Consider the following 7,500-nt stretch of genomic DNA (forward strand, 5'->3'; position numbering starts at 1 on the left):
GGCGCCCCAATGAACCGTGTTTCGCCGGCTTTACGGCTGGGGATTTCAACCCGCTCGGTCTCTGCGGGGCGCCTCCACGCTTAGGCGCCCCAATGAACCGTTTTTCGCCGGCTTTACGGCTGGGGATTTCAACCCGCGCGGCTACCCGCATCGGCCTTACGGGCGAAACTCCACGCGGAGTCACCCTGCCCGACCGCTTTTCGCCGGCTTTACGGCTGGGGATTTCAACCCGCATCGGTCTTACGGGCGCCTCCACGCTTAGACGCCCTGCCCCACCGTGTTTCGCCGGCTCTACGGCTGGGGATTTCAACCCGCGTGGTCCGTGTTTTTCGGTAACATATTCGTGTTCCTTGCCCCCGACGGGCCGTGTTTTTCGGTAACAAAATCGTGTCTTTTGTCCCCGCTGCACCGTGTTTTTTGCCCCGCTCAACCGTGTTTTTTGCCCCCGCTCAACCGTGCTTACTGCCCCCGCTCAACCGTGTTTTTTCGGTAACATAATCGTGTCTTCGGGTAACATAATCTTGTTTTTCGGGCCATTTTACACCGACGGAGGCACCCACAGGGGCCATGTACACCCCGCTTGGCATGTACATGAGGGGCTGCCTCTTCCAAAAATCCTTCCCCCCTATAGGGGAATATGCATTTTGGGTCTCCAGCCACGCCCAGGGTTACCACCCCCTGGAAATCCCCCAGGTTTACCCCCCATTTTATGTGGATGCATAGATTCAGACCGCCCTGCTCCACCGCTTTTGGCCATTTTTGCCCAACGTTAGCCGCTTCGGCGTGCCGCTGGACTGTTTTCGGGCCTTTTTCACCGACGCTTGGCCGTATCCGCTTAGTTTTCCCCAACGCGTGGCCGCATCCGCTTAGTTTTCCCCCGCTGGACTGTTTTCGGGTCACTTTTGCCCAACGTTAGCGGCTTCCGCTTGCCGCTGGGCTGTTTTCGGGCCATTTTTCCCCCACACTTGGCCGTATCCGCTTAGTTTTCCCCAACGCGTGGCCGCATCCGCTTAGTTTTCCCCCGCTGAACTGTTTTCGGGTCACTTTTGCCCAACGTTAGCCGCTTCCGCTTGCCGCTGGGCTGTTTTCGAGCCATTTTTCCCCAACACTTGGCCGTATCCGCTTAGTTTTCCCCAACGCGTGGCCGCATCCGCTTAGTTTTCCCCCGCTGAACTGTTTTCGGGTCAGTTTTGCCCAACGTTAGCCGCTACCGCTTGCCGCTGGACTGTTTTCGGGCCAATTTCCACCGACTCTTGGCCGTATCCGCTTAGTTTTCCCCAACGCGTGGCCGCATCCGCTTAGTTTTCCCCCGCTGAACTGTTTTCGGGTCAGTTTTGCCCAACGTTAGCCGCTACCGCTTGCCGCTGGACTGTTTTCGGGCCAATTTCCACCGACTCTTGGCCGTATCCGCTTAGTTTTCCCCAACGCGTGGCCGCATCCGCTTAGTTTCCCCCCGCTGAACTGTTTTCGGGTCAGTTTTGCCCAACGTTAGCCGCTTCCGCTTGCCGCTGGACTGTTTTCGGGCCAATTTCCACCGACTCTTGGCCGTATCCGCTTAGTTTTCCCCAACGCGTGGCCGCATCCGCTTAGTTTTCCCCCGCTGATCCATTTTCGGGTCACTTTTGCCCAACGTTAGCCGCTTCCGCTTGCCGCTGGGCTGTTTTCGGGCCAATTTCCACCGACACTTGGCCGCATCCGCTTAGTTTTCCCCAACGCGTGGCCGCATCCGCTTAGTTTCCCCCCGCTGAACTGTTTTCGGGTCAGTTTTGCCCAACGTTAGCCGCTTCCGCTTGCCGCTGGACTGTTTTCGGGCCAATTTCCACCGACTCTTGGCCGTATCCGCTTAGTTTTCCCCAACGCGTGGCCGCATCCGCTTAGTTTTCCCCCGCTGATCCATTTTCGGGTCACTTTTGCCCAACGTTAGCCGCTTCCGCTTGCCGCTGGGCTGTTTTCGGGCCAATTTCCACCGACACTTGGCCGCATCCGCTTAGTTTTCCCCAACGCGTGGCCGCATCCGCTTAGTTTTCCCCCGCTGAACTGTTTTCGGGTCACTTTTCCCCAACGTTAGCCGCTTCCGCTTGCCGCTGGGCTGTTTTCGGGCCATTTTTCCCCAACACTTGGCCGTATCCGCTTAGTTTTCCCCAACGCGTGGCCGCATCCGCTTAGTTTTCCCCCGCTGAACTGTTTTCGGGTCACTTTTGCCCAACGTTAGCCGCTTCCGCTTGCCGCTGGACTGTTTTCGGGCCAATTTCCACCGACTCTGGGCCGGATCCGCTTAGTTTTCCCCAACGCTTGGCTGCATCCGCTTAATTTTCCCCAGCTGAACTGTTTTCGGGTCACTTTGTCCCAACGTTAGCCGTTTCCGCTTGCCGCTGGACTGTTTTCGGGCCATTTTCCACCGACTCTTGGCCGTATCCGCTTGGTTTTCCCCAACGCTTGGCTGCTTCCGCTTAATTTCCCCCAGCTGAACTGTTTTCGGGTCACTTTTGCCCAACGTTAGCCGCTTCCGCTTGCCGCTGGGCTGTTTTCGGGCCAATTTCCACCGACACTTGGCCGCATCCGCTTAGTTTTCCCCAACGCGTGGCCGCATCCGCTTAGTTTTCCCCCGCTGATCCATTTTCGGGTCACTTTTGCCCAACGTTAGCCGCTTCCGCTTGCCGCTGGGCTGTTTTCGGGCCAATTTCCACCGACACTTGGCCGCATCCGCTTAGTTTTCCCCAACGCGTGGCCGCATCCGCTTAGTTTTCCCCCGCTTAACTGTTTTCGGGTCACTTTTCCCCAACGTTAGCCGCTTCCGCTTGCCGCTGGGCTGTTTTCGGGCCATTTTTCCCCAACACTTGGCCGTATCCGCTTAGTTTTCCCCAACGCGTGGCCGCATCCGCTTAGTTTTCCCCCGCTGAACTGTTTTCGGGTCACTTTTGCCCAACGTTAGCCGCTTCCGCTTGCCGCTGGACTGTTTTCGGGCCAATTTCCACCGACTCTGGGCCGGATCCGCTTAGTTTTCCCCAACGCTTGGCTGCATCCGCTTAATTTTCCCCAGCTGAACTGTTTTCGGGTCACTTTGTCCCAACGTTAGCCGTTTCCGCTTGCCGCTGGACTGTTTTCGGGCCATTTTCCACCGACTCTTGGCCGTATCCGCTTGGTTTTCCCCAACGCTTGGCTGCTTCCGCTTAATTTCCCCCAGCTGAACTGTTTTCGGGTCACTTTTGCCCAACGTTAGCCGCTTCCGCTTGCCGCTGGGCTGTTTTCGGGCCAATTTCCACCGACACTTGGCCGCATCCGCTTAGTTTTCCCCAACGCGTGGCCGCATCCGCTTAGTTTTCCCCCGCTTAACTGTTTTCGGGTCACTTTTCCCCAACGTTAGCCGCTTCCGCTTATGCAAGTGGGTTGGACAATTTTTGGTCCAAATGAATTACAACCGTCCAAAGAGCCATTGAAACTCCAGTTTTTCCGGCTTGTAAAAATTCCCACTTTTTTCGGATTGGATGGTTCACACCCGGTGTGGACCATTTCTCAAACTTCCGGATTGTACGCGATCCAAATTATGGATGTAGGCAAAAATTCAAATTTATTAAAAATATGAAATATGAAATTTGGAGTTTGGAAAAAAAAAAATTGGGTTGGACAATTTCGGATCTTATGCAAGTGGGTTGGACAATTTTTGGTCCAAATGAATTACAACCGTCCAAAGAGCCATTGAAACTCCAGTTTTTCCGGCTTGTAAAAATTCCCACTTTTTTCGAATTGGATGGTTCACACCCGGTGTGGACCATTTCTCAAACTTCCGGATTGTACGCGATCCAAATTATGGATGTAGGCAAAAATTCAAATTTATTAAAAATATAAAATATGAAGTTTGGAGTTTGGAAAAAGAAAATTGGGTTGGACAATTTCGGATCTTATGCAAGTGGGTTGGACAATTTTTGATCCAAATGAATTACAACCGTCCAAAGAGCCATTGAAACTCCAGTTTTTCCGGCTTGTAAAAATTCCCACTTTTTTCGGATTGGATGGTTCACACCCGGTGTGGACCATTTCTCAAACTTCCGGATTGTACGCGATCCAAATTATGGATGTAGGCAATACTTTTTTGATATTTTGAAAAAGTTCAAATTTATTAAAAATATAAAATATGAAATCTGCAGTTTGGAAAAAAAATTGGAAGTTTGAAACCTGAAGTTCAACAAAAAAAACGGCGCAAAAATCAGCAAAGCGGGGGCAACTAAGCGGATGCGGCCAGCCGTCAGTGAAAAATGGCCCCAAAACTGAGCGCATGCGGCCAAGCGTCGGTGCAAAATGGCCCGAAAACAGTCCCGTCGGTGCCCCCGTCGGGCTAAAATGACCCGAAAACAGTTCAGCTGGGGAAAATTAAGCGGATCCGGCCAAGAGTCGGTGGAAATTGGCCCGAAAACAGCCCAGCGGCAAGCGGAAGCGGCTAACGTTGGGGAAAAGTGACACGAAAACAGTTAAGCGGGGGAAAACTAAGCGGATGCGGCCACGCGTTGGGGAAAACAAAGCGGATCTGGCCCAGAGTCGGTGGAAATTGGCCCGAAAACAGTCCAGCGGCAAGCGGAAGCGGCTAACGTTGGGAAAAAGTGACCCGAAAACAGTTCAGCGGGGGAAAACTAAGCGGATGCGGCCACGCGTTGGGGAAAATTAAGCGGATCCGGCCAAGAGTCGGTGGAAATTGGCCCGAAAACAGCCCAGCGGCAAGCGGAAGCGGCTAACGTTGTGGAAAAGTGACCCGAAAACAGTTAAGCGGGGGAAAACTAAGCGGATGCGGCCACGCGTTGGGGAAAACTAAGCGGATACGGCCAAGAGTCGGTGGAAATAGGCCCGAAAACAGTCCAGCGGCAAGCGGAAGCGGCTAACGTTGGGCAAAAGTCACCCGAAAACAGTTCAGCGGGGCAAATTTTTGAAATTTTTTTTGAAATTTTGAAATTTTTTTGAATTTTTGAAATTTTTGAAGTTTTTTTGGGTTTTTGGACTTTTTTTGAATTTTTGAATTTTTTGAATTTTTTTGAATTTTTTTTAATTTTTTGAATTTTTTTTGAATTTTTGAATTTTTGAATTTTTTTTGAATTTATTTGATTTTATAAATTTTTTGTGATTTTTTGAGATTTTTTTGAATATTTTACATGGGTGATTTCGACTTGGGGGATTTTCAGGGGGTGGTAACCCTGGGCGTGGCTAGAGCCTCAAAATGCATATTCCCCTATAGGGGGGCAAGGTTTTCAAAAATGGGTGCCCCCTCATGTACACGCGCGTGGGTGTACATGGCCCCGTCGGTGCCAGCGTGGGTGGAAAATGGCCCGAAAACAGCCCAGCGGCAAGCGGAAGCGGCTAACGTTGGGCAAAACTGACCCGAAAGCAGTATAGCTTGGAAAATTAAGCGGATGCAGCCAATTGTTGGCGAAAACTAAGCGGATACGGCCAAGTGACGGTGAAAAATGGCCCGAAAACAGTCCAGCGGCAAGCGGAAACGGCTAACGTTGGGCAAAAGTGACCCGAAAACAGTTCAGCTGGGGGAAATTAAGCGGAAGCAGCCAAGCGTTGGGCAAAACCAAGCGGATACGGCCAAGAGTCGGTGGAAAATGGCCCGAAAACAGTCCAGCGGCAAGCGGAAACGGCTAACGTTGGGACAAAGTGACCCGAAAACAGTTCAGCTGGGGAAAATTAAGCGGATGCAGCCAAGCGTTGGGGAAAACTAAGCGGATCCGGCCCAGAGTCGGTGGAAATTGGCCCGAAAACAGTCCAGCGGCAAGCGGAAGCGGCTAACGTTGGGCAAAAGTGACCCGAAAACAGTTCAGCGGGGGAAAACTAAGCGGATGCGGCCACGCGTTGGGGAAAACTAAGCGGATACGGCCTAGTGTTGGGGAAAAATGGCCCGAAAACAGCCCAGCGGCAAGCGGAAGCGGCTAACGTTGGGGAAAAGTGACCCGAAAACAGTTAAGCGGGGGAAAACTAAGCGGATGCGGCCACGCGTTGGGGAAAACTAAGCGGATGCGGCCAAGTGTCGGTGGAAATTGGCCCGAAAACAGCCCAGCGGCAAGCGGAAGCGGCTAACGTTGGGCAAAAGTGACCCGAAAATGGATCAGCGGGGGAAAACTAAGCGGATGCGGCCACGCGTTGGGGAAAACTAAGCGGATACGGCCAAGAGTCGGTGGAAATTGGCCCGAAAACAGTCCAGCGGCAAGCGGAAGCGGCTAACGTTGGGCAAAACTGACCCGAAAACAGTTCAGCGGGGGAAAACTAAGCGGATGCGGCCACGCGTTGGGGAAAACTAAGCGGATACGGCCAAGAGTCGGTGGAAATTGGCCCGAAAACAGTCCAGCGGCAAGCGGAAGCGGCTAACGTTGGGCAAAAGTGACCCGAAAACAGTTCAGCGGGGGAAAACTAAGCGGATGCGGCCACGCGTTGGGGAAAACTAAGCGGATACGGCCAAGAGTCGGTGGAAATTGGCCCGAAAACAGTCCAGCGGCAAGCGGTAGCGGCTAACGTTGGGCAAAACTGACCCGAAAACAGTTCAGCGGGGGAAAACTAAGCGGATGCGGCCACGCGTTGGGGAAAACTAAGCGGATACGGCCAAGTGTTGGGGAAAAATGGCTCGAAAACAGCCCAGCGGCAAGCGGAAGCGGCTAACGTTGGGCAAAAGTGACCCGAAAACAGTTCAGCGGGGGAAAACTAAGCGGATGCGGCCACGCGTTGGGGAAAACTAAGCGGATACGGCCAAGTGTGGGGGAAAAATGGCCCGAAAACAGCCCAGCGGCAAGCGGAAGCCGCTAACGTTGGGCAAAAGTGACCCGAAAACAGTCCAGCGGGGGAAAACTAAGCGGATGCGGCCACGCGTTGGGGAAAACTAAGCGGATACGGCCAAGCGTCGGTGAAAAAGGCCCGAAAACAGTCCAGCGGCACGCCGAAGCGGCTAACGTTGGGCAAAAATGGCCAAAAGCGGTGGAGCAGGGCGGTCTGAATCTATGCATCCACATAAAATGGGGGGTAAACCTGGGGGATTTCCAGGGGGTGGTAACCCTGGGCGTGGCTGGAGACCCAAAATGCATATTCCCCTATAGGGGGGAAGGATTTTTGGAAGAGGCAGCCCCTCATGTACATGCCAAGCGGGGTGTACATGGCCCCTGTGGGTGCCTCCGTCGGTGTAAAATGGCCCGAAAAACAAGATTATGTTACCCGAAGACACGATTATGTTACCGAAAAAACACGGTTGAGCGGGGGCAGTAAGCACGGTTGAGCGGGGGCAAAAAACACGGTTGAGCGGGGCAAAAAACACGGTGCAGCGGGGACAAAAGACACGATTTTGTTACCGAAAAACACGGCCCGTCGGGGGCAAGGAACACGAATATGTTACCGAAAAACACGGACCACGCGGGTTGAAATCCCCAGCCGTAGAGCCGGCGAAACACGGTGGGGCAGGGCGTCTAAGCGTGGAGGCGCCCGTAAGACCGATGCGGGTTGAAATCCCCAGCCGTAAAGCCGGCGAAA

The sequence above is a fragment of the Carex rostrata genome, chromosome 2 (genome assembly GCF_964058835.1).
Source record: "Carex rostrata chromosome 2, lpCarRost1.2, whole genome shotgun sequence".
NCBI lineage: Eukaryota > Viridiplantae > Streptophyta > Magnoliopsida > Poales > Cyperaceae > Carex > Carex rostrata.